This window comes from Tamandua tetradactyla, chromosome 5 (assembly GCF_023851605.1).
Source record: "Tamandua tetradactyla isolate mTamTet1 chromosome 5, mTamTet1.pri, whole genome shotgun sequence".
NCBI lineage: Eukaryota > Metazoa > Chordata > Mammalia > Pilosa > Myrmecophagidae > Tamandua > Tamandua tetradactyla.
In genome coordinates, this window is record NC_135331.1 from 106785820 (window position 1) to 106810709 (window position 24890).

The 24890-nt window shown below is 35.9% G+C and overlaps 1 long non-coding RNA gene across 2 annotated transcripts in view; it reads right to left on the minus strand.

Moving 5' to 3' along the window:
• LOC143684756 (uncharacterized) overlaps nucleotides 1–24890 on the minus strand; it is a 588096-nt gene that overhangs the window by 264255 nt on the left and 298951 nt on the right. The gene's annotated exons all lie outside the window — the stretch shown is intronic.

A 24890-nucleotide genomic window follows, 5' to 3' on the forward strand; every position in this document is an offset into this window, starting at 1 on the left:
TCTCTAAAAGTTCAAAAAAGGAGACAGGTTATTTTTTATTGACTTTCAGATTGTACCAGATGTTAAAAGTGGTAAAAGCTGATCTTCACCTGTACATTTCATATACTGCTAGACAGGAACCTTGTAAAAACCAGCAGTAAAATCAGTGGAGGTCTACCAAACCCATCCAGGCTTATTTCAAAAGTGTTATTAGTAATCTGGGCAGATGCTGAACTGGATGGGGTATTTGTCCCTTCCAACCAACACATATATCGCCCTAGTTATAGGACAAAATGAGAATGGAAGTTTCAATTTGTAAAGGCAAGACATTTAAATTCTGTCTAACAATAGTGAGTTCATGTGTCTGCAAATATATAAGTCACTAGGTTGAAAAAAAGAAGTATTTTTTCTAGACCATACTTATAGTGCTCCTTTTGAACAGCCTCAAGTAAGAGACATTATTCCATTTAAGTATCTCAGTCATTGCCCAGATATTATGTAGAAGTCAAGAAGGAAGAACTAGCTGATCATGAGATTTTCTGCATTTGCAGACGTCTGCTCAAAGGTTCAGTCACATACCTATAATCTTCCCCTCTTCAACCACAGTGTCTAATTATATGCATTTTTAAAGCAACATGAGAATCCATAATCATGTACTGACAGAGCTTTAGGCTATAAGTCTTTTTATTTTTTATTTTTTGGAATTAAAAAAAGGAGTTAATAAGGTAGCATGAGGTATAAACAAGTCATAGGATGAGATAAAACCTGGAGGTGTAGAATTGTGAAGTGGCTAGAATTCAGAATTTCTGTAAAGAGGCGTAGTGAAAGAGTCTGAGAAAAGAGCATCTGGCATCTGAAGGTAAATCACTATTCAGCATCATGTAATAAATGCAATCTAATGAAACATTTTATTTTTATTTGATTTGACAAGGATATCTGTGCTATACTCGGTGGATGCAATGATGTGAGGAAAATACATTCACTCAGCAGTGAATTTCAGCTCTGCAGACACAGATGTGTCCTGGCTGGTTTATCACTGTGATTTTAGCTATTTTTTAGAGTAATTTACATAGGTCTGTGTTAAAATTAGCCTGCCAAAAATAACATACAGAAAGGGGGCTTTCTCTCCTACTCTGACAATGTTTAAGTGTTATATAATATAAAGAGAATGGCACCCACATTCTATTATCTGAGGAAAGTGGGACGGTAGAAGCAGTGGCAAGCCTGGAGGTGGAACCCGCACATTTGCTAGTGGGTTAATTATAAACTGAGCACCCAGTGTCTGCCCTCTCTACTTTAAAAGTCTTGCTTTCACAATATGGTCACTAATGTCTTTCACTCAGCGTGTAAATAACTGAATGTCAACGCATCACCTTTAAGAATGATGAAATGGCTGCGGAGAGCAACTGCTCCTGCTGTTCCCTGTCTACCTATAACTCTGGTTGTGCTCAGCACGTTCGTATGTGGTGACTTAGGTGAGAGAAAGAGAAGGAGAGACGGAAAGAAAGAGAGAAATGCCTGCTAGGAAAACCCTTCCCTGCAATTTTCTATCACTTTTGGCTTTACAAGGTTTGAAACCATAGAAGTAGAATGATCCATGTGCTGACAATTAACCTTCAGGACTTTGACCCTTCAAGGATAAATTTTTTGGCTCTTTATTTCTCAAGATGAACCTCTGAACATTCCATTAGGATTAGAAGCAAGGAAACAAATTGATACATAGATAGATGGATGGACAGATAAATGATGCATGTGTACATAGAGAAGCATTCAAATTTATAGTTTTTGAGCCCACTACAACAATTCCAGTTTGCATTCTTGTGGACTCAATGAGAAAATGTCCTAGAATATACTTTAGACAAAAATACTCAAATGTCTCTACAGAATGTACAAAACTGAGAGGTAAGGTATGCCAATGATACAGCTATTTCTCTGGTTTAATTTTCTGTGGCTTAGAGTCTTGCCTAGGACCTGAGATTGTTAAATGGTTACTTTCTAGCTCTATGCAGACCAAGATTCTTTGTGTAAAGAGTTAAGAAGAAAGGTTGGTGAATAGCCAGAAAGGAGAAAGGAAACTACTAGACTATTCTTCAGAGAGCCTATTGCCATCACACTCCATACTCATGGGCTGAGAAAAAAAGAGGAGGTGATAGGAACCAAATGGAAGTGATGGAAATCTTCCTCTCTCCTTTGTCTCTTCCTATCTATAAGTCCTCCAGTCCAGCATTATGCCAGTTTGGCAGGTTTCATTTAACAGGCTGCTTATTACCCCAAATTTCCAAAGTCTGACATCAGTCACCAGAACAAGAAGCCCATGAAACAGCAGCTATTGCTACCTAATTAGATCTTCAAGATCTCTCCTCTTTATTATCCCCTCCACAGTATAACGGCTAGTAAACAAGAAGCTCTAGAATGAGGTTAGGAGAGTAATCATTATGGGCCCATAATATCTCTTTCCTTGAGGCAGTTTAATATTTAGGTACCCATAATCTTTTCTACTTGCCACATTTTACTTCATTATCAGCTGCCTTGTTTCTCCAACCTGGAATAACTCTGTGTAAGGAAAAAGGAAGTTGCCAGAGAAGCCCTTGTCAGAGGCTCCCGTTCTACCTGGAACACAGGAGCAGGACGACCTCAGCACAGGTAAGTCACATTCCTCATAGGAGGCAATTGCCTTGAAGGCAAGGTGGCTCTTACTGTATGATGAATGTATGTTTGTAACCAAAGAGATATATTTTTCTACTTTTTTTTTTCTGTGGATTGCATCTGTTTAAGGAGACTCCCTTTCCTTATTGATCGATGCATTACTGTTTCATAGTTATTCTCACCATCTCATCCATATCAGAATTTTTGTCCTGAAAAGCTCCTACCCCAGTACCCTTGGTATGAAGATGCTCAGCACGTGCCAATCAATAATAACACTGGCTTCCTGCCTAAATTCTCCCACTGGGCAGTCCTCCTGCCACATCGGCTCATGTTCAAATATTGCTAGCTATCACAGCATGTCAGCTGCTCACCAATCCAGATTCCAGCTCTTGTTTCCTTTCTGTTTGGGATTGCAGGTGCTTGCTTAACATACAGAAGAATTTCCAAATTATCTTGGATTTAAAATACTTACATTCCTGCTTTTTAGGAAAAACAAATTAAAATAAATATGATGCACATTTAACGTGTTTCCCTTCCTTGTCTTATACATTACATGCCATGAAAAATGCATTTAATAAATTTAGCTACAATATTGAATCAAAGAGCTGAGAGAATCCATAGTCACCTCAGGAAAAAATGGAGAAAGAGTATTCTTGGAAGTATGTGTCATATTTTTAGTAGGTAAAATTTGATCAACAAGGACATTAAAAATATCTCTGAAGGAACTGTGGATCCTCTCTATAGAAAGAAATGTGCACCACAAGGGAACTGTGCATCCTTTCTCTCTCAGCATCTGGTTGCCAGAGCAATCAATTCAACCTTCAGCGCCTTAAGTATAAATATTATTAACGCTGCAGCAAGTTGAACATTTACTCAATATTTCTGTAGAAACTTATTTTCTGCCAAACCATTAATTGTGGGATTCATCAAGGATTGGTCCTAGGCCCTCTTAAATTTTTTTAACTAGAAAAGTTGTAGCTTTTGAGAAAAAGTAAAATAAAGTACAGAGTTCTCATCTACCACCGAATTATGAACAAACTTGCATTAGTGTGGAAAATTTTCTGAAATTGATGAAAATCTCGGAAATAATTATACTATTAGCTATAGTCTATGGATCACCCTAGGGTTCACTGTTTGTGTTGTACCATCCATGGATTAAAAAAAATTATTCTAGTAGCAACCCCAAATTTCCTCTTTTAACCACATTCAAATATATACTTCAGTGCTGTTAACTATGTTCACAATGTTGTAATAACATCACCATCTATTACCAAAACTTTTCCATCAACCCAAGTGAAAGCTCCATACAATTAAAGCCTTCCCATTCCCCACCTCCCCCCGCCCAGCTCCTGCTAATTTGTGTTCCAGCTTTTGACTCTATCAATTTGTTTATTCTAATCATTTCATATCAGTGAGATGACAGAATATTTGTTCTTTTGTGTCTGGCTTTATTTTTCTTCACTCAGCATGATGTCTTCAAGGTTCATCCACGTTGTTGCATGCATCAAAACTTCAATTCTTTTTACAGCTGATAATATTCTATTATGAGTCTATGCTACATTCTGTTTATCCACTCATTGGTTGATGGATACTTAGATTGCTTTCATCTTTGAGCAGTTGTAAATAATGCCACTATGACTATCCATGTTGAAATACCATTCAAATCCCTGCTTTCAATTATTTTGGGTATATATCTAGAAGTAAGATTGACTGGTTCTATGGTAATTATATGCTTAATTTTCTGAGGAACCACCAAAATGTCTTCTACAGTAACTACAACATTTTTTATTCCCACCAAAAATGAATGAGTGTTCTTATTTTTCCTGATATCCTTCCTGATACTTGTTATTTTCCATCTTTTCAATAGTAGTTATTCTAGTGGGTGTGAAATGATATCCCATCATGGTTTTGATTTATATTTACTTAGTGGCTAGTGATGTTGAACATCTTTTCATTTTTTTTTTTGGTCATTTGTATATCTTCTTTTAGAGAAATGTCTGTTAAAGTCTTGTGCCCATTTTGAAATGGAGTTGTCTTTTTATCGTTGAGTAGTAGGATTTCTTTATATATTCTGGATATTAAACTCTTATTGGATACGTGGTTTCCAAATATTTTCTTCCATTGTACAGGTTGTCGTTTTACTTTCATGATAAAGTCTTTTGATGCTCAAAAAAGTTTCTAATGCTGATGAGGTCTATTTTTATTCTCTATAATTTCTGCTGGGCAATCTCAACAATACCCAATGCCCTAGTTACCAAGCACACAACCAAGGAGTTTCATATACAAACCTATCCAACTCAGACTTTTCATAACTCCAAGAGTTAACACATGTTCTTTTTTTTTTTATAAAGCTGATTCTAATTTCATATTTGCATTTACAGAAATGGTACTCATTTCCATCCAGTTGTGCAAGTGAGAAGGTTTAGTTGATTTTACTTTTCAGTTATCTGTTGAGTCGGGCTGTGCTTTCTCATGCTGCCATTGGAAAACTCAGTTTCTCTTTTAATGTAGGAACAACTCATATCTCTGCTTTCTGCTCAGTTCAGGGCTTACGTTGCATGTTCAAAAAGTCACTGAGAGACACTGCTGAATAAAAGAATACTTGCTCTGGACCTTATTTACTGTAAAATATGAAGAAAAAAACTTGCAGAGGTATATCTGTTTCTATGTTTGAATGCTCCCTTACCTGTCTCTGTAAATAGAAGGGAAGAGTATTGAGATTTAATTTCCTCCTATTTTAAATTATGCCACTATAGCCCCCATTATATATATATATAGTTGTGTGTGTGTATATGTGTGTGTATATATATATATGCAATATACTTTTTTATTGTATAATATAATATATATACACAAAGCAAAGAAATAAAAAAGCAACAGTTTCAAAGCTCTCTTCAAGTAGTTTCAGGACAGATCCCAGAGCTTTTCATGGGCTACCATACAATCCTCTCAGACTTTTCCTTCTAGCTGCTGCAGAATATAGGAGGCTAGAGGGCTTAAATAATTTTTAATCATCACAATGAACTTTTTTTCCTTCTTTTTTTGTGAAAAAAAATACATACAAAAAAGCTACAAATTTTAAAGACTAGCACCACAATTAGCTGTAGAACATATTTCCAAGTTTGATGAGAGTTACATTTCAACAATTTTAGAGTTTTACTTCTAGCTGCTCTGAAATATTGGAGACTAAAAGAGATATCAATTTAATGAATCAGCGTTCATTTTCATTTGTTAATTCCTATCTTCTCTGTGAAACTCCACCATCATCTTCGATCTTTCCATCCCTCTTTTTGGGGTCTTTGGGCTGTGACAATTCTAATTTTTTTATATTAGAAGGGTTTGTCATTAATATGGGGTAGGAACATGTTACTATCTGCTGTTCTAGAGAGGCTGGGCTAGGTTTCAGGACTTATCTGGACCACGGACTCATCTGGAAGTTGTAGATTTCTGGAAAGTTACTCTAGTACCTGGAACCTTTGTGGAATCTTATATATTGCCCTAGGTGTTCTTTAGGATTAGCTGGAATGGTCCTGGTTGGGGGTTGGCAGGTTATAATAGGTAGCAAGGTCTATCTGAAGCTTGCCTAAAAACAACCTCCGGAGTAGCCTCTCGACTCTATTTGAACTCTCTCTGCCCACTGATACTTTATTAATTACACTTCTTTTCCCCCTTTTGGTCAGGATGGAATTATTGATCCCACTGTGCCAGGTCTGGATTCATCCCTGGGAGTCATTTCCCATATCGCCAGGGAGACTTTCACACCTGAATGTCATGTCCCTTGTAGGGGGGAAGGCAATTATTTCACTTACAGAGTTAGGCTTAAAGAGAATGAGGCTACATCTGCTCAACAAAAGAGGTCTTCCCGAAGTTAACTCTTAGGCATGCTTATAGGTAGTCTAAGCTTCTCCACTACCTACATAAGCTTCCCAAGAGTAAGCCTCATGATTGAGGGCTTGGCCTAGTGGTTTGGGTGTTTCAAAAGTTTGACACAATATGACGGGATTCCCTGATGGTAAGATTTAATTGTTCCATATTCTTTCTCCCATCGCTCAGGGGACTTTGCAATATTTTTTTATTATCTGCTTAATATACTCCAGGATGTATCCAGGCATTACAATGGTCATATAGGATTAAAGGACCTCTTTTTTATTCTATGCTCCCTGTGTTTCAGTTGTTCAAATAAGCTCTACAGATAGGTTGAATTAGATTATGCACTACAGAAAATTTCAGTTCCAGAACAAATAAACCTTTTTTCCATTGGTATCAAAGAGTATGTGTGGTCCTAAAATATGGACACCATCTTCCTTACCCCTATGTTCTGAATTACTTTAATCTAAACCTGTTCCACTTCATTCTTATCTCTAAACATCGGGTTATAAATATGAAACAGCTTCTCAAAATCCGGAAATAATCATCACCACTCTGGCCTTAATGTGTCTGCTCTAAAAACTTACAATCTAGTCCCCTGCTTTCTTATAAACTTTTTCTAAAGGTGACCATACTATTCTTGGTCTTTTGTTTCTGGTTTATTTTGTCTCGCCAAATGCCCCACATGTTCATTCACACTGTTGCATGCCTTGTGACCATGTTCCTTTTTGTAACAGCACAACCTTCGTTCATAAGTATACATAATTGTTCGCCAGTCCACTTCTCCATCAGAGCATCCTTCAGCCACCTGCATTCGTTGGGCATCATATATAGGGCCTAAAGTCCACCATCCATTCACATTCTCAATTTTAGATTATCTCATCATTCCCAAGAGAAAGAGAACCAATAAATACACCCTTGTCAAATAGAAAATCTAAACCTCTTCTTAATACTTGTCCCTTCCCCAACCTCTACTGTTGCCATGGTAGTGCTGATGATTTCCTTTTGAACATAGCTCACAGCATGCAATAGCAGTTTTTGCCCTGTGCCCTGGACTTAAACATTCTTTGTACAAGAATCATATCTTTGAAGTAGTTCTTGTGAGAAGTAATTCATATTTCTAGGTTAATCAGTGGGACCTGTAGGTCTGTACAGCCCCTGTCAATCTTATTCATCATCAATGTGATATTATTACTTATAGACCCACTAGAGAACCACCTTCATTCCTATCTATTCCCTTACATTGGCGTTCAACCTCATTAGCTAATGGTTCATCCATCTCTAGCTTCTATGTATCTCTAAGTCCCCTATATACTGTATTATAAGCCTCTGATTATACATTTATGCTGGTCATAAAAGTGGAATTATACAATAGCTATCCTTTTGTGTCTGGGTAATTTCACTTAGCATGATGTCCTCAAGTTTCATCCATCTTGTCATGTGCTTCAGGACGTCATTTTGTCTTACTGCTGCATAATATTCTATTATATGTATATACCACATTTTGTTGATCCACTCGACTGTTGATGGACATTTGTTTTGTTTCCATCTTCTGGTGACTGTGAATAATGCTGCTATGAACATCGGTGTGCAAATGTCTGCTTGTGTCATTGCTTTCAGCTCTTCTGGGTGTATACGAACTAGTGCTATTGCTGGGTCATAGGGTAACTCCATATTTAGTTTCCTAAGGAAATGCCAAACAGTCTTGCATAGTGGCTGTACCATTATACATTCCCACCAGCTGTGCGTAAGTGTCCCAGTTTCTCCATATCCTCTCCAAAATTTATAGTTTCCTGTTTGCTTAATAGCAGCCATTCTTATAGGTGTGAGGTGGTATCTCATTGTAATCTTGATTTGCATTTCCCTTGTAGCCAACAGAAATGGGCATCACTTCATGTGTTTTTGAGCCGTCTATATTTGCTCTTCAGAAAAATGTCAATTCATATCTTTAGCCCATTTTATAATTGGGTTGTTTGTTCTTTTGTTGTTGAGTTGTATGATTTCTTTGTATATACAGAAAATAAAACCTTTGTCCAATAGAAACTGGACAGATCTATCAGAGTGTATCAATAAGTTCACCAAAAAATAACGAGTTATCAATCTAGGATCCTTCACCAGAGGGAAAAAATTTTATTTGGTTAAACTGTGATTTAAATATCCTATTTTAAAAATAGCCATCAGTATCCATGGGAATTATTAGTAAAAGATCATATTAGCTTAATCTATTGAAATGATAAATCTCTTAAAATGCTGATTTATAAATAAGCTTCATTTTCATTTTCTGAGGTCACTTCACAGTTTATTACTTCATAGCTTATCAATCAGCTAGAAAATTACTGAAAATAACTGACACTTGACAAAGAAAAGCTATTAATAAAGAGGAGTTATCTCTAATGCAAAGAAATCCCATAAGAATTTGTTTTATTAATTAATATTTTGCTTTATAAATATTTTTTTTTAAATATTTCCCCCAAAACAGAACCCCAATAATTATTTCTCAGGAAAAATACATTGTCTTTACTTCATTTTTCATTTTTAAGTATGTTTGTTCTGATATGATAAAAGAAATAAATATACTTTAAAGATATAAAAGGTGAAATTGCATAAAGACTTTTATTTTAGATACCAAGTACCAAGAAGTTTGGAAAAACTGTTGACTAGACATAAAAGGCTTTTGAGTGATAACAAATGGTGTTGCATGGTATATAAAGGACCATTGATCAAAATAGAAGAACTTTAGGTACTGAAAGCTTTACAGAACAGAATTTTATGAGCAAGCACATATGAATACTTTAGAAATTAAATATAATGTATTTCCTGTCAAAGAGGAAGAATTGTTAAAATGAAACCTGAAGCAAAGAAATAAGAACATGCTCAGTTAAAAATATGGAAAAATAATACAGGTTAAGAAAGTAAAGTAGTAGACTTCCTGGAAGATGGCGGCTTAGTAAGACGCGCGGATCTTAGTTTCTTCTCCAGGACACCTACTAGGGGAGTAGAAACGATACAGAAAGCGCCCAAAGCCACAACAGAGATAAAAAAGACAGCATACCCCATCCTGGAACGGCTGGCTGGCTGAGAGAAGCAGCTCGGGTGAGATCGCCGAGGCGCGCGGGCCTTACCGGGCGGGGGGGCAAGCGGCCGGAGTTACTCCCTTCCCCCTTCCCGGGCCGGCTGGGAGAATTGGAGAGGTGGTCCCCTGAAACCAAGGCGACTGGCGCCCACACCACGCGCATCCCCCGGACCAACTGAGAGAATTGGATCGGAAACCCCCAGGCCGCGGAGAACGGTGACCCCGTGACTCCCGGGGAACGTGCACTCTCTCGGGCGGGCCGCTGCCGCTGGCGCCCTCCCGCCACGCGTGTTGCCCAGGGCCGACTAGGAAATTCGGACGGGCTCTTTCCCTGGCTGCGGCAACCAGCAACCCTCCCTGCGTTCGGACCCCGGGCCGGCTCAAGCCGCTTCGGCTAGCGAACCCCCAGGACGGCGAGAGTTTTCCAAAGTTTAAGGTCCCACAGCACCTTTTACTGGTGGGACCCGCAGACAAACGTGTGCCACGAGTGCCACCTACTGGGCAGGATAAGAAAAACAGAACCCAGAGATTTCACAGAAAAATATTACAACCTTGCTGGGTCCAACACCAAGAGAAATCTGAATAAATGCCCAGACGCCAGCAGCAGAAGATAACTGTCCACGCTCAAAAGATTGAGAAAATGGCTCAGTCAAAGGAACAAACCAATAGCTCAAATGAGACACAAGAGCTGAGACAACTAATGCTGAATATACGAACAGAAATGGAAAACCTCTTCAAAAATGAAATCGATAAATTGAGGGAGGACATGAAGAGGACATGGGCTGAACATAAAGAAGAAATAGAAAAACTGAAAAAACAAATCACAGAGCTTATGGAAGTGAAGGATAAAGTAGAAAAGATGGAAAAAACAATGGATACCTACAACGATAGATTTAAAGAGAAAGAAGATAGAATTAGTGATTTGGAGGATACAACATCTGAATTACAAAAAGAAACAGAAACTATCCGGAAAAGAATGGAAAAATTTGAACAGGGTATCAGGGAACTCAAGGACAATATGAACCGCACAAATATACGTGTTGTGGGTGTCCCAGAAGGAGAAGAGAAGGGAAAAGGAGGAGAAAAACTAATGGAAGAAATTATCACTGAAAATTTCCCAACTCTTATGAAAGACCTAAAATTACAGATCCAAGAAGTGCAGCGCACCCCAAAGAGATTAGACCCAAATAGGCGTTCTCCAAGACACTTACTAGTTAGAATGTCAGAGGTCAAAGAGAAAGAGAAGATCTTGAAAGCAGCAAGAGAAAAACAATCCATTACATACAAGGGAAACCCAATAAGACTTTGTGTAGATTTCTCAGCAGAAACCATGGAAGCTAGAAGACAGTGGGATGATATATTTAAAATACTAAAAGAGAAAAACTGCCAACCAAGACTCCTATATCCAGCAAAATTATCCTTCAAAAATGAGGGAGAAATTAAAACATTCTCAGACAAAAAGTCACTGAAAGAATTTGTGACCAAGAGACCAGCTCTGCAAGAAATACTAAAGGGAGCACTAGAGTCAGATACAAAAAGACAGAAGAGAGAGATATGGAAAAGAGTGTAGAAAGAAGGAAAATCAGATATGATATATATAATACAAAAGGCAAAATGTTAGAGGAAAATATTATCCAAACAGTAATAACACTAAATGTCAATGGACTGAATTCCCCAATCAAAAGACATAGAGTGGCAGAATGGATTAAAAAACAGGATCCTTCTATATGCTGTCTACAGGAAACACATCTTAGACCCAAAGATAAACATAGGTTGAAAGTGAAAGGTTGGGAAAAGATATTTCATGCAAATAACAACCAGAAAATAGCAGGAGTGGCTATACTAATATCCAACAAGTTAGACTTCAAATGTAAAACAGTTAAAAGAGACAAAGAAGGACACTATATACTAATAAAAGGAACAATTAAACAAGAAGACATAACAATCATAAATATTTATGCACCGAATCAGAATGCCCCAAAATACGTGAGGAATATACTGCAAACACTGAAAAGGGAAATAGACTCATATACCATAATAGTTGGAGACTTCAACTCACCACTCTCATCAAGGGACAGAACATCTAGACAGAGGATCAACAAAGAAATAGAGAATCTGAATATTACTATAAATGAACTAGACTTAATAGACATTTATAGGACATTACATCCCACAACAGCAGGATACACCTTTTTCTCAAGTGCTCATGGATCATTCTCAAAGATAGACCATATGCTGGGTCACAAAGCAAGTCTTAACAAATTTAAAAAGATTGAAATCTTACACAACACTTTCTCGGACCATAAAGGAATGATGTTGGAAATCAATAATAGGCAGAGTGCCAGAAAATTCACAAATACGTGGAGGCTCAACAACACACTCCTAAACAACGACTGGGTCAAAGAAGAAATTGCAAGAGAAATTAGCAAATACCTCGAGGCGAATGAAAATGAAAACACAACATATCAAAACTTATGGGACGCAGCAAAGGCAGTGCTAAGAGGGAAATTTATTGCTCTAAATGCCTATATCAGAAAAGAAGAAAAGGCAAAAATTCAGGAATTAACTATCCATTTGGAAGAACTGGAGAAAGAACAGCAAGCTAACCCCAAAGCAAGCAAAAGGAAAGAAATAACAAAGATTAGAGCACAAATAAATGACATTGAAAACAATAGAGAAAATCAATAAGGCCAGAAGTTGGTTCTATGAGAAAATCAATAAGATTGATGGGCCCTTAGCAAGATTCACAAAAAGAAGAAGAGAGAGGATGCAAATATATAAGATCAGAAATGGAAGAGGAGACATAACTACTGACCTCACAGAAATAAAGGAGGTAATAACAGGATACTATGAACAACTTTACGCTAATAAATACAACAATTTAGAGGAAATGGACGGGTTCCTGGAAAGACATGAACAACCAACTTTGACTCAAGAAGACATAGATGACCTCAACAAACCAATCACAAGTAAAGAAATTGAATTAGTCATTCAAAAGCTTCCTAAAAAGAAAAGTCCAGGACCAGATGGCTTCACATGTGAATTCTACCAAACGTTCCAGAAAGAATTAGTACCAATTCTCTTCAAACTCTTCAAAAAAATCGAAGTGGAGGGAAATCTACCTAATTCATTCTATGAAGCCAACATCACCCTCATACCAAAACCAGGCAAAGATATTACAAAAAAAGAAAACTACAGACCAATCTCTCTAATGAATACAGATGCAAAAATCCTCAATAAAATTCTAGCAAATCGTATCCAACAACACATTAAAAGAATTATACATCATGACCAAGTAGGATTCATCCCAGGTATGCAAGGATGGTTCAACATAAGAAAATCAATTAATGTAATACACCATATCAACAAATCAAAGCAGAAAAATCACATGATCATCTCAATTGATGCAGAGAAGGCATTCGACAAGATTCAACATCCTTTCCTGTTGAAAACACTTCAAAAGATAGGAATACAAGGGAACTTCCTTAAAATGATAGAGGGAATATATGAAAAACCCACAGCTAATATCATCCTCAATGGGGAAAAATTGAAAACTTTCCCCCTAAGATCAGGAACAAGACAAGGATGTCCACTATCACCACTATTATTCAACATTGTGTTGGAGGTTCTAGCCAGAGCAATTAGACAAGAAAAAGAAATACAAGGCATCAAAATTGGAAAGGAAGAAGTAAAACTATCACTCTTTGCAGATGATATGATACTATACGTCGAAAACCCGGAAAAATCCACAACAAAACTACTAGAGCTAATAAATGAGTACAGCAAAGTAGCAGGTTACAAGATCAACATTCAAAAATCTGTAGCATTTCTATACACTAGTAATGAACAAGCTGAGGGGGAAATCAAGAAACGAATCCCATTTACAATTGCAACTAAAAGAATAAAATACCTAGGAATAAATTTAACTAAAGAGACAAAAAACCTATATAAAGAAAACTACAAAAAACTGTTAAAAGAAATCACAGAAGACCTAAATAGATGGAAGGGCATACCGTGTTCATGGATTGGAAGACTAAATATAGTTAAGATGTCATCCTACCTAAATTGATTTACAGATTCAATGCAATACCAATCAAAATCCCAACAACTTATTTTTCAGAAATAGAAAAACCAATAAGCAAATTTATCTGGAAGGGCAGGGTGCCCCGAATTGCTAAAAACATCTTGAGGAAAAAAAAACGAAGCTGGAGGTCTCGCGCTGCCTGACTTTAAGGCATATTATGAAGCCACAGTGGTCAAAACAGCATGGTATTGGCATAAAGATAGATATATCGACCAATGGAATCGAATAGAGTGCTCAGATATAGACCCTCTCATCTATGGACATTTGATCTTTGATAAGGCAGTCAAGCCAACTCACCTGGGACAGAGCAGTCTCTTCAATAAATGGTGCCTAGAGAACTGGATATCCATATGCAAAAGAATGAAAGAAGACCCATCTCTCACACCCTATACAAAAGTTAACTCAAAATGGATCAAAGATCTAAACATTAGGTCTAAGACCACAAAACAGTTAGAGGAAAATGTTGGGAGATATCTTATGGATCTTACAACTGGAGGCGGTTTTATGGACCTTAAACCTAAAGCAAGAGCACTGAAGAAGGAAATAAATAAATGGGAACTCCTCAAAATTAAACACTTTTGTGCATCAAAGAACTTCATCAAGAAAGTAGAAAGACAGCCTTCACAATGGGAGACAATATTTGGAAATAATATATCAGATAAAGGTCTAGTATCCAGAATTTATAAAGAGATTGTTCATCTCAACAACAAAAAGACAGCCAACCCAATTACAAAATGGGAAAAAGACTTGAACAGACACCTCTCAGAAGAGGAAATACAAATGGCCAAGAGGCACATGAAGAGATGCTCAATGTCCCTGGCCATTAGAGAAATGCAAATCAAAACCACAATGAGATATCATCTCACACCCACCAGAATGGCCATTATCAACAAAACAGAAAATGACAAGTGCTGGAGAGGATGCGGAGAAAGAGGCACACTTATCCACTGTTGGTGGGAATGTCAAAGGGTGCAACCACTGTGGAAGGCAGTTTGGCGGTTCCTCAAAAAGCTGAATATAGAATTGCCATACGACCCAGCAATACCATTGCTAGGTATCTACTCAAAGGACTTAAGGGCAAAGACACAAACGGACATTTGCACACCAATGTTTATAGCAGCATTATTTACAATTGCAAAGAGATGGAAACAGCCAAAATCTCCATCAACAGAAGAGTGGCTAAACAAACTGTGGTGTATACATATGATGGAATATTATGCAGCTTTAAGACAAGATAAACTTATGAACCATGTAATAACATGGATGGACCTAGAGAATATTATGCTGAGTGAATCCAGCCAAAAACTAAAGGACAAATACTGTATGGTCCCACTGATGTGAACGGACATTCGAGAATAAACTTGAAATATGTCATTGGTAACAGAGTTCAGCAGGAGTTAGAAACAGGGTAAGACAATGGGTAATTGAAGCTGAAGGGATACAGACTGTGCAACAGGACTAGATACAAAAACTCAAAAATGGACAGCACAATAATACCTAATTGTAAAGTAATCATGTTAAAACACTGAATGAAGCTGCATCTGAGCTATAGGTTTTTGTTTTGTTTTGTTTTGTTTTGATTTGATTTTACTATTATTACTTTTATTTTTTTCTCTATATTAACATTCTATATCTTTTTCGGTTATGTTGCTAGTTCTTCTAAACCAATGCAAATGTACTAAGAAATGATGATCATGCATCTATGTGATGATGTTAAGAATTAATGATTGCATGTGTAGAATGGTATGATCTCTAAATGTTGGGTTAATTTCTTTTTTTCCGTTAATTAAAAAAAAAAAAAAAAGAGAAGGGATAATTGGAGATGAAGGGATACAGACTGTACAACGGGACTGGATATAAAAACTCAGAAATGGACACCACAATACTACCCAATTGTAATGCAATTATGTTAAAACACTGAATGAAGCTGCATGTGAGGTATAGGTTTTTTGTTTTTGTTTTTTTTGTTTTTTTTTCTTTCTATTATTGTTTTAATTCTTATTCTGTTGTCTTTTTATTTCTTTTTCTAAATTGATGCAAATGTACTAAGAAATGATGAATATGCAACTATGTGATGTTATTAAGAATTACTGATTGTACATGTAGATTGGAATGATTTCTAATTGTTTTGTTAATTCTTTTTTTAATTAATAAAAAAAAAGAGTGAAGCTCTTACAAAAATGACTTCAAATAAAAAAAAAAAAAGAAAGTAAAGTAGTATGCTGAGAAAATATTTATGTGCATAACTATCAACAAATATGAATGGACTGGAATGAAAAGAGATAATAAAATAGCCTGAAAATGATTAGCAGAGTGGAGATTTCTAAAATTATCTATTTAAAATTATTTCAAAGTAGTATCCATTGAAATAGTCTTTTCCATCTACAAATATTTGAATTAAAAAAATTGGTGAGAATGAGGTGGTATAAGCAAAAATATTTTGAGTTCTTTGGAAAAATTTTCCAAATTGAGAAAACAGCAAAATAAACCATTAGACAAGTGCATGTTCCCAACAATATCCCAGTAACTATGTGGTACAAGAGATAAAAATGAAGAAAAATTTTTTTTAAATTAAGATTTTTAAAAAACAATGTGATGCCTAAAGGTTAACTATTTAGATGATTCTATCATATTAATTAACAAATGAGTCATATCACTTCTCTGCTTAGAAACCTTTAATTTTCAATAATAATCAGGACTAAAACCAAATTCCTAGGAATGATGTCAATACCACTCAAAATGTGATGCCTATTTACCTAAGAGTATAAGAAAATTCACTAATTACTAATTCAGTTTAGGACTGTACTGGATGTTCTAAACCAATATTCCTCAGTGAAATTATCACACGAGCCAAAAATGCAATCCACAATTGAATTCTAAATTTCTAATAGACACATTTAAGAAAGGTAAAAACAAGCAGATAAAATTATTTTTTTAAAATATAAATTTAAAAAATATCAGAAATACTGTCATTTCCTCACACAAGAGATGTAAAAATCATTCTTAAGTATTTAGTTTGCACACCTAGACTTTGAAATTATGTGTGTATTTTATATTTATACTCATCTCCATTTGGGTTAGCAACCCTTCAACTGCTAAATAGTCATGTGACTAATGGCTACACAGCATCCAGTGCAGTTTTAGGTAGTCAAGTAGAAAAAGGACAAAAAGTAAAATTATAAAGGTTGGAATCAAAGAAGTAAAACTGTTTTTATTCACAGTCAACATGAGTTTCTGTGAAGAAAACCAAAGTCTCTTACAAACCAACCATTTGAATAAGTGAATTTAGCAAATTGCTAGATCCAGAGTCATTATGCAAAAATAAATTCTATTTTTATATAATAGCAGCCAAGTGGGAAAACAAATAAAGAAAGCAAAATTGTCAAAACAAAGAAAAGAACACAATTTCAAACACTATTGAATATACAGGAAGAAATGTAATGAAATAATGGTAAAGTCTCTATACTGAAAATTGAATATTGGTAAGAGAAATTAAAGAAAGCAACAACCTAAAGGTGATACCCATGTGTCATGATCAGGGACATGTGTCAACTTGGCCAAGTGGTGGTACCTGTTTATCTGGTTGGGCAAGTACTGGCCTGTCTGTTGCAATGAGGACATTTCATAGAATTAGATCATGATCACATCAGCTGCATCCACAGCTGGTTTCATTTGTAATCAGCCAAAGGGGAGTGTCTTCTACAATGAGTGATGCTTAATCTAATCAGGGAAGGCTTTTAAGGAGGACTCAGAGGAGACAGGTTCCATTCCTGCATCGGCTGGTGAGCCTCTCCTGTGGAGTTCATCCAGACCATCCATTGGAATCATCAGCTTAACAGCCTGCCCTGTGGATTTTGGACTCTGTGTTCCTGCGGTCACGTGAGACACTTTTATAAATTTTATATTTGCAAGTGTCCCCTGTTGATTCTGTTTCTCTAGAGAACCCTAACTAATACACCATGATACTTGAAAATTAAAAACACAATGTTATGAAGATATTGATTCACAACTTTAATTCATTCCCATCTAAAATTCCAGCACTTTTTGTGGAAGATGACAGGCTATATTCTTAACTTTTTGTGAAAGTATGAATGATGTAAAACTGCTAAGACACTCTTGAAGAAGAAAAACAACTTGAGGAAGTTAAAATATCATATGACCATATGTACTATTAAGATACATTAGTTAAGATAGTGTGATCTTGGCCCAAGAATATACAAAGAGAATAAGGGAAAGAATAGAGTCTGGAAAAAGGCACCATTACAATGCAGTTGCCAAATACATTTTTCAATAAATAAGCATAATTAAGATACATATCCATTTAGAAAAATATGAACTTACCCCTATCTCATACCATAAGAAAAATATGCATCACAAGTCTCAAGAAAGAAAGGTAAGACAATATAGTTCACAGAAGAAAATATAGGAGAATATCTGTGTCTTTGGGGTAGGCAAAAGTCTCTTAAACAAGATAAAAACAGCACCAATAATTAAACAAAAGATTGATAATCTGAACTTGTTAAAGAATGTCTGCTCATCAAAAGAATTATTAAGACAGTGGAAAAACAAGAGACATAGTAAAGTATATTTATAGTAGATATATCCAATAAAAACACATCTGTACAATATATAATTAACTTCATAAGACAACCCAATGATAAATAGAAAGATGTCCTAAACACATACTTCTTTAAAATGATATTAATAGGACCAATAAGCATATTAAAAGTTACTTATCACTTATGAACTATTATAGATACATATATTTTACAACCGTTTTGGAAAAGTGTTGGGCAGTGTCCACCAAAAGTTAAATGCTATAAATATGCCTACTCTATATCCAGAAATTTTACTCTTAGCCAGCGATAGGCTACAGTCAGTTTGCACTGACTTGCCAAAGCAAATTGTTAAATATTCAGGAATTTTGCTAAACAATCATTAGACCATTGAAAGCTTGAAATCAGATAAGGTGGTAGTATTTACACTACACAAATTGGCAAGTCCTACAAATAAAAGTTTGTTTTTCTCACCCAGAGAGCCTATTTACCAATATAATAATAGAATATGCCAAAGAAAACTGTAAATGTAAATCAAAAACACATGCACGAATGTCCATAAAAAACTTATTTGAAATAAGTCAAATTGAAAACAACTTAAATGGTTTTTAATTTATTTATTGCTGGTGTAAATGTACAATGGTATAGCTGCTATGGAAGACAGTCTGGCGGTTCCTCAGAAAACTAAATATTGAGCATTATTCAGAATTGCCAAAAGATGGAAAGAATCCAAGGGCCCATCAACAAATGAGTGGATAAACAAAACATACTATGTACATATGTTGGAATATGTTCAAAATGACCCTGAAGCACATGACAAGATGGATGAATGTTGGGGACATAATGCTGAGTGAAATAAGCCAGACACAAAAGGACAGATACCGTATTATTTCACTTTTATGACCATGGTAAAGGTAAAGTCAGAAGCTTATTATATAGAATATAGGGGTCCTAGAGCTACAGAGAAGCTACAAATGGATAAATGGTTAGCTAATGAGGTGGAACTTAAATGTAAGGGAATGGCTAGAAGTGAAGGCAGTTCATCAGGGGTTCTATAAGTAACATTGCCATATTGAAGGTAAGCATGATTGAAAGGTGTTGTATAGAGTCATATATCCTACCAATTAACTATACAAATATAAATAAGTTCTTGCATAAACTACTTCAAAGGTATGAATCTTGCACAGAGAATTTATAAAATTGGGATATAGCGGAAAACTACTATTGCTTGCTATGGGGTATCTTTAAAAGGAAGATACCAATAGTACCATGGCAATACCAGGGTAAATAATGGGGGTGGGAGGACAAGAGTTAAGGGGAGGTTTGGATTTTAATTTGGTGAGGGTGTATTTATCAGTCTTGGGAGCAATGAAAATTGACTAAAATTGTGAGTGTTGATGGACTGTTGACTTTGAACATTATACATAATGCACAATGGATGGAGGTGGCTGAAGGATACATCAACTGAGAAGTAGAATGGTGAACTTGGTGTATATTTATGATGAAACATTGTGCTGCTACAGAAAGGAACGATGTCTTGAGGCATGCAAAATTGTGAATAAATCTGTGGAACCTGTGATGCAAAATATGCCAGAAACAAAGGAACAAATATTGTATGGTCATATTTAGAAAATATCTGTAAGAAAATTTAGGCATATGTTGTAAGCCCTTATAGTAGTCACATATAGTCCAGAGCAGTAATTGCTATTTCTAGATTTTGAGAAGCTGAGCCATATATGTATAACCTGGTATTTCCCTGGAACTCTGGGTACCTATGTGACACGTTAGATTCAGAGTAGTAGTTCTGTAGCTCCAAATGTCGGTATTGCCACATACAACAATTGCTAAAGAACTGAAAAGAAGATCAGGTTTCAACTAGAAATAAGAATGAAGCAGATCTGGTCTGGACTAAGGTAAATCAGAACATTGGAGTCAGGAAGATATTGTCTGCATTTTAGAACTTCACCTAATCTATGAGACCAAAGGAAGAAATGTTTATTTTGCCCAGAAACTAAATTTTCTGTAGCACATCTTATAACTCAAACTGTCTGGCTAGATCATTAAATAGTCCAAACACAGGAAGTCTAGAATGGGAATGAGGGCCTATAATTCTGTACAGCTTAATGTAATGCCCAGGTACTTCCCAGAGTATACTACCCAGATAATTAAAAAGTATTGGTAAAGTCCCTCAGGGATGGGAGAGAAAATATGGAACCATTAAACTTTACCATAGGGGATAGATACTATCTCTCAAACATTAGGGATCTTCAAGTCAACAGGCCAAGCCCTTGATCTTGAGGCTTTCTCTTGTGAAGCTTATTTATCTGGGGGAAGCTAAGCCTACCTATAGGTACACCTAAACGACACATCCAGAGGACCTCTTTTTTACTTAGATGTGGCCTCTCTCTCAGCCCAACTGCCTCTGAAACCATTACCCTCCCACCTACATGGGACATGACATCCAGACGTGAAAGTCTCCCTGAAAATGTGGGATATGACTCCCAAAGATGAAGTTGGCCCTGGCACCATGGTATCGACAATGCCTTCCTGATAAAAAGGGGGAAAAATCTAACAAAATAAGTTATCAGTGACTAAGAGAGTTCCATTATATTTGAGAGGCTTCTCTGGAGACTATCCTTATGCAAGCTTTAGCTAGACATTGCTACTTATCATGGTTTGCCAAACTCCAGCCAAAACCATTCCTGCCAACCCTAAAGAACACTTAGGGCTTTACCTGAGATTCTAAAAGGTTCCATGTACTAGGGTAACTTTCCAGAAACCTACAACTTCCAGATAGTTTCTTAGGCCAGATAAGTCCTGGAACCCAGAGATGTTAGCCTCTCTAGAATATTGACTAGTTCCATCCCCCTATCCCATATTATCAACAGACCTTTCCAACATGAAAAAAGTTAGCTTGGGCATAGCCCAAATACCCCTAAAGACTGGGGAAAGGGTCAAAGGAGAAGGTGGAGTTATAACAGAGAAGATAGGGTTCAACAAATGAGTGTGATTTCTGAATCATTATATTGCCATTTCTTTCAGTCTCCAGTGTCTTAGAGCAGCTAGAATTAAAAACCTAAAATTGTGAAACTATAACCCATACCAAATTCTAAAATCTGTTCTACAACTAATTGTTGCAGGGGTGCTTTGAAATTTATTGCTTTTTTGTGTATATGTTATTTTCACAATAAAAAAATAACATTCCAAAAAAATGTATTAAGTACTTACAAATTGGGTAAGTCCCACAAAACAAGACTGGATGTTGTATTAGATTGGAGGGCAGCAGCAGGAGGAAAAAATTTAAGACAAGGTTTTTCAAACTGCTGATTGAGAAACAGTGAATCATGAAGTCTACTCAGATGTTCAAATTAAAATAAAAGAGACAGATTAATGGAATGGGTTAAAAAACATTATCCTTCTATATGCTATTTATAAGAGCCTCATCTTAGGCCTAAGGCTACAAATAGATTGAAAGTGAAAGGATGGAAAAAATATTCCACACAAGCTGTAACCAAAAGAAAGTAGGAGTAGCTGTACTGATATAAGACAAAATAGACTTTAAATCAAAGTTGTCATAAGTGACAAGTAATATACTATATAACAGTAAAAGGGACTATTCACCAGGAAAAATTGTAATCATAAATGTTTATGCACCCAATCAAGAGACTCCAAAATACATGAGGCAAACATTGGCAAATCTGAAGGAAGCAATAGATATTTCAACAACAATAGAGAGTTCAATACACCACTGTCCTCTGTAGGTAGAACAACTAGATACAATAAAGAAAAGCAATAAAGAAAAGAAAGTGTAAACAATGTGATAAATGAATCAGATATATGTAGATCATTGCATCCCAAAATACCAGGAGAGACATTCTTCTCTAGTGCTCATAGAATGTTCTCCAGGACAGACCATGTGCTGGGGCAAAACATAGGCCTCAATAAATTTTAAAAGACTGAAATTATTCAAAGTGCTTTCTCTAACCATAACAGAATGAAGCTGGAAATCAATAACCACCAAAGAAGGGGAACTTTCACAAATAAACAAAGGCATAAAATACACTCATGAACAATCAGTGGGTCAAAGAAAAAATTGCAAGAGAAACCAGTAAATATCTGGAAATGACTGAAAATGAAAATACAATATATGAAAACCTATGGGATGCAATGAAAGCAGTGCAGAGAGGTAAATTTATTGCTCTAAATGTCTACGTTAAAAAGGAAGAAAGAACTAAAACCAAAAACCTAACTGAACAAGCTAGGCAAAGAACAGCAAACTAACTGCAAAGCAAGCAGAAGAAAAGAAATAACAAAATTAAAGCAGAAACAAATGAACTGGAGAATAAAAGCAATAGAGAGAATCAATAAAACCTTAAGTTGGTTCTTTGAGATAAAGAAACGAACAAATCCGTAGTTTGGCTGACAAAGTAAAAAAGACAGAAGATGCAAATAAAATAAAAAATGAAAGGAGCATCATTACCATGGATCCAGAAGAAATTTAAAAACCATAAGATGATACTTTATACAACTGTGTGCCAACAAAGTACACAACTTAGAGGAAATGGAAAACTTCCTAGAAACACATGAACAACCTATACTGACTTTAGAAGAAATACAAGACTTCAACAAATCAGTCACAAGTAAAGAGAATCAATCAGTCATCAAAAGTCTCCCTAAGAAGAAAAGCCCAGGTCCAGATAACTTCGCAGGAGAATTTTACCAAACTTTCTGAAAAGAACTGACACCATACCTGCTCATAACCTTCCAAACAATTGAAGAAAAAGGAAAACTAACTAACATTTTATGAAGTCAACATCACTCTAATACCAAAACAGGTCAAGACACTACAAGAAAGGAAAACTTCACGCCAATCTCCATAATGAATATGATGCAAAAATTCTTAACAAAATTCTTCTAAATTGAATTCAAAGGCACATTAAAAGAATTATAAATAATGACCAACTGTGATTCATTCCAGGCATGCAATAGTGGTTCAACACAAGAAAATCAATAGAATACAACATACCAACAAATTAAGAGGGAAAAAGATCATATGATCATCTAGATTAACTCTGGCAAAGCATTCAACAAATTCAGCATGCTTTCTGACAAAAACACTTCAAAAGGTAGGAATCAAAAGAAACTTCCTAATATGATAAATATCATATATGATAAACCCACAGCCACCATCATTCTCAATGGTGAAAGACTGAAACCTTTCTGCTAAGATTGGAAATGAGACAAGGTTGCCCACTATCACCACTGTTATTCAACATTGTGCTAGAACTTCTAGCGAGAGCAATGAGGTAAGGAAAATAAATAAAAGGCATCCAAGTCACAAAGGAAGAAGTAAAACTAATTATTTGCATATGGCATGATCCTATATTTGGAAAAACCTTGAGAAATCTATGACAAGGCTATTTAAATTAATACATACATTCAGCAAGGTGGTGGAATAAAGATTAATATGTAAAAATCAATACTGTTTCTATATACTACCAATGACCTTAGGAGGCAATTAAGAAAAAAAAATCCATTCACAACAGCAACTAAACTAATCAAGTGTCTAGGAATAAACTTACCCAACGGTGTAAGGGTTTCATACAGAAAACTAAAATACTTTACTAAAAGATATCAAAGAATACTTAAATAGTGGAAAGACATTCCATGTTTGTGCCAGTTTGAATCTGTTGTATATCTAGAAAAGCCATCTTCTTTAATCCTTTTCAATATTGTTAGGTGGGATTTTTTTTATTGTTTCCATGAAGATGTGACCCATCCAATTGTGGATGGTAACTTTTGATTAGATGATTTCTATGGAGATGTGTCTCCACTCATTCAAGGTGGGATTGCTTACAGGAACCCTTTAAGAGGGAACATTTTGGAAAAAGCTTCAGAACCAAAAGCCCAGACCACCAGAGACCTCTGGAGATTCAGAAGGAAAATGCCCCCAGGGAAGCCTAATGAAATGAAAAGAGAAAGATAACAGATGTCATGTGCCTTCCTAGCTCACTCAGAACTCTATCAGCCCTTTCTTGGGAGTTAAGGTATCTCTCTCTGTATGCCTTAGTTTAGACATTTCTATGACCTTAGAACTGTAAACTTGCTACTGAATAAATTTCCTTTCTAATAGTTGTTTCATTTCTGGTATATTGCATTCCAACAGCGTTATTGAACTAAAACAGGGTTCACGAACAGGAAGGCTAAATGCCACTAAGGTGTCAATTATACCCACATTGGCCTACAAACTTCAAAAAGCTAGATATCAAATTTTGGCAAAGGGCCTTGAATTGCCAAAAGTATCATAAAACAGAAGAACAAAGTGGGAAGATTTACACTTCCTAACTGTAAAGCTTCTTATAAAGCCACAGTGGTCAAAACAGCTTGGTAATGGCATAAAGACAGACATACTGATCAATGGAATCAAATCCACTGATCTGGGACAGAATGGTGCCTTCCACAAATGGGACTGGGAGAAGAGGATATTCATATCCAAAAGAAAGAAAGAGGACTTACACCCTATATAAAAATAAACTCAAAGTGGTTTAAAGACCTTAATATAAGAACCTGTACCATGAAACTCCTAGAAGAAAATATATGGAAACATCTTCAAGTCATAATAACAGTAGGTAGCTTCTTAGACCTTCACCCAAAGCACAAGCAAAGAAAGAAAAAAAAAATAGGT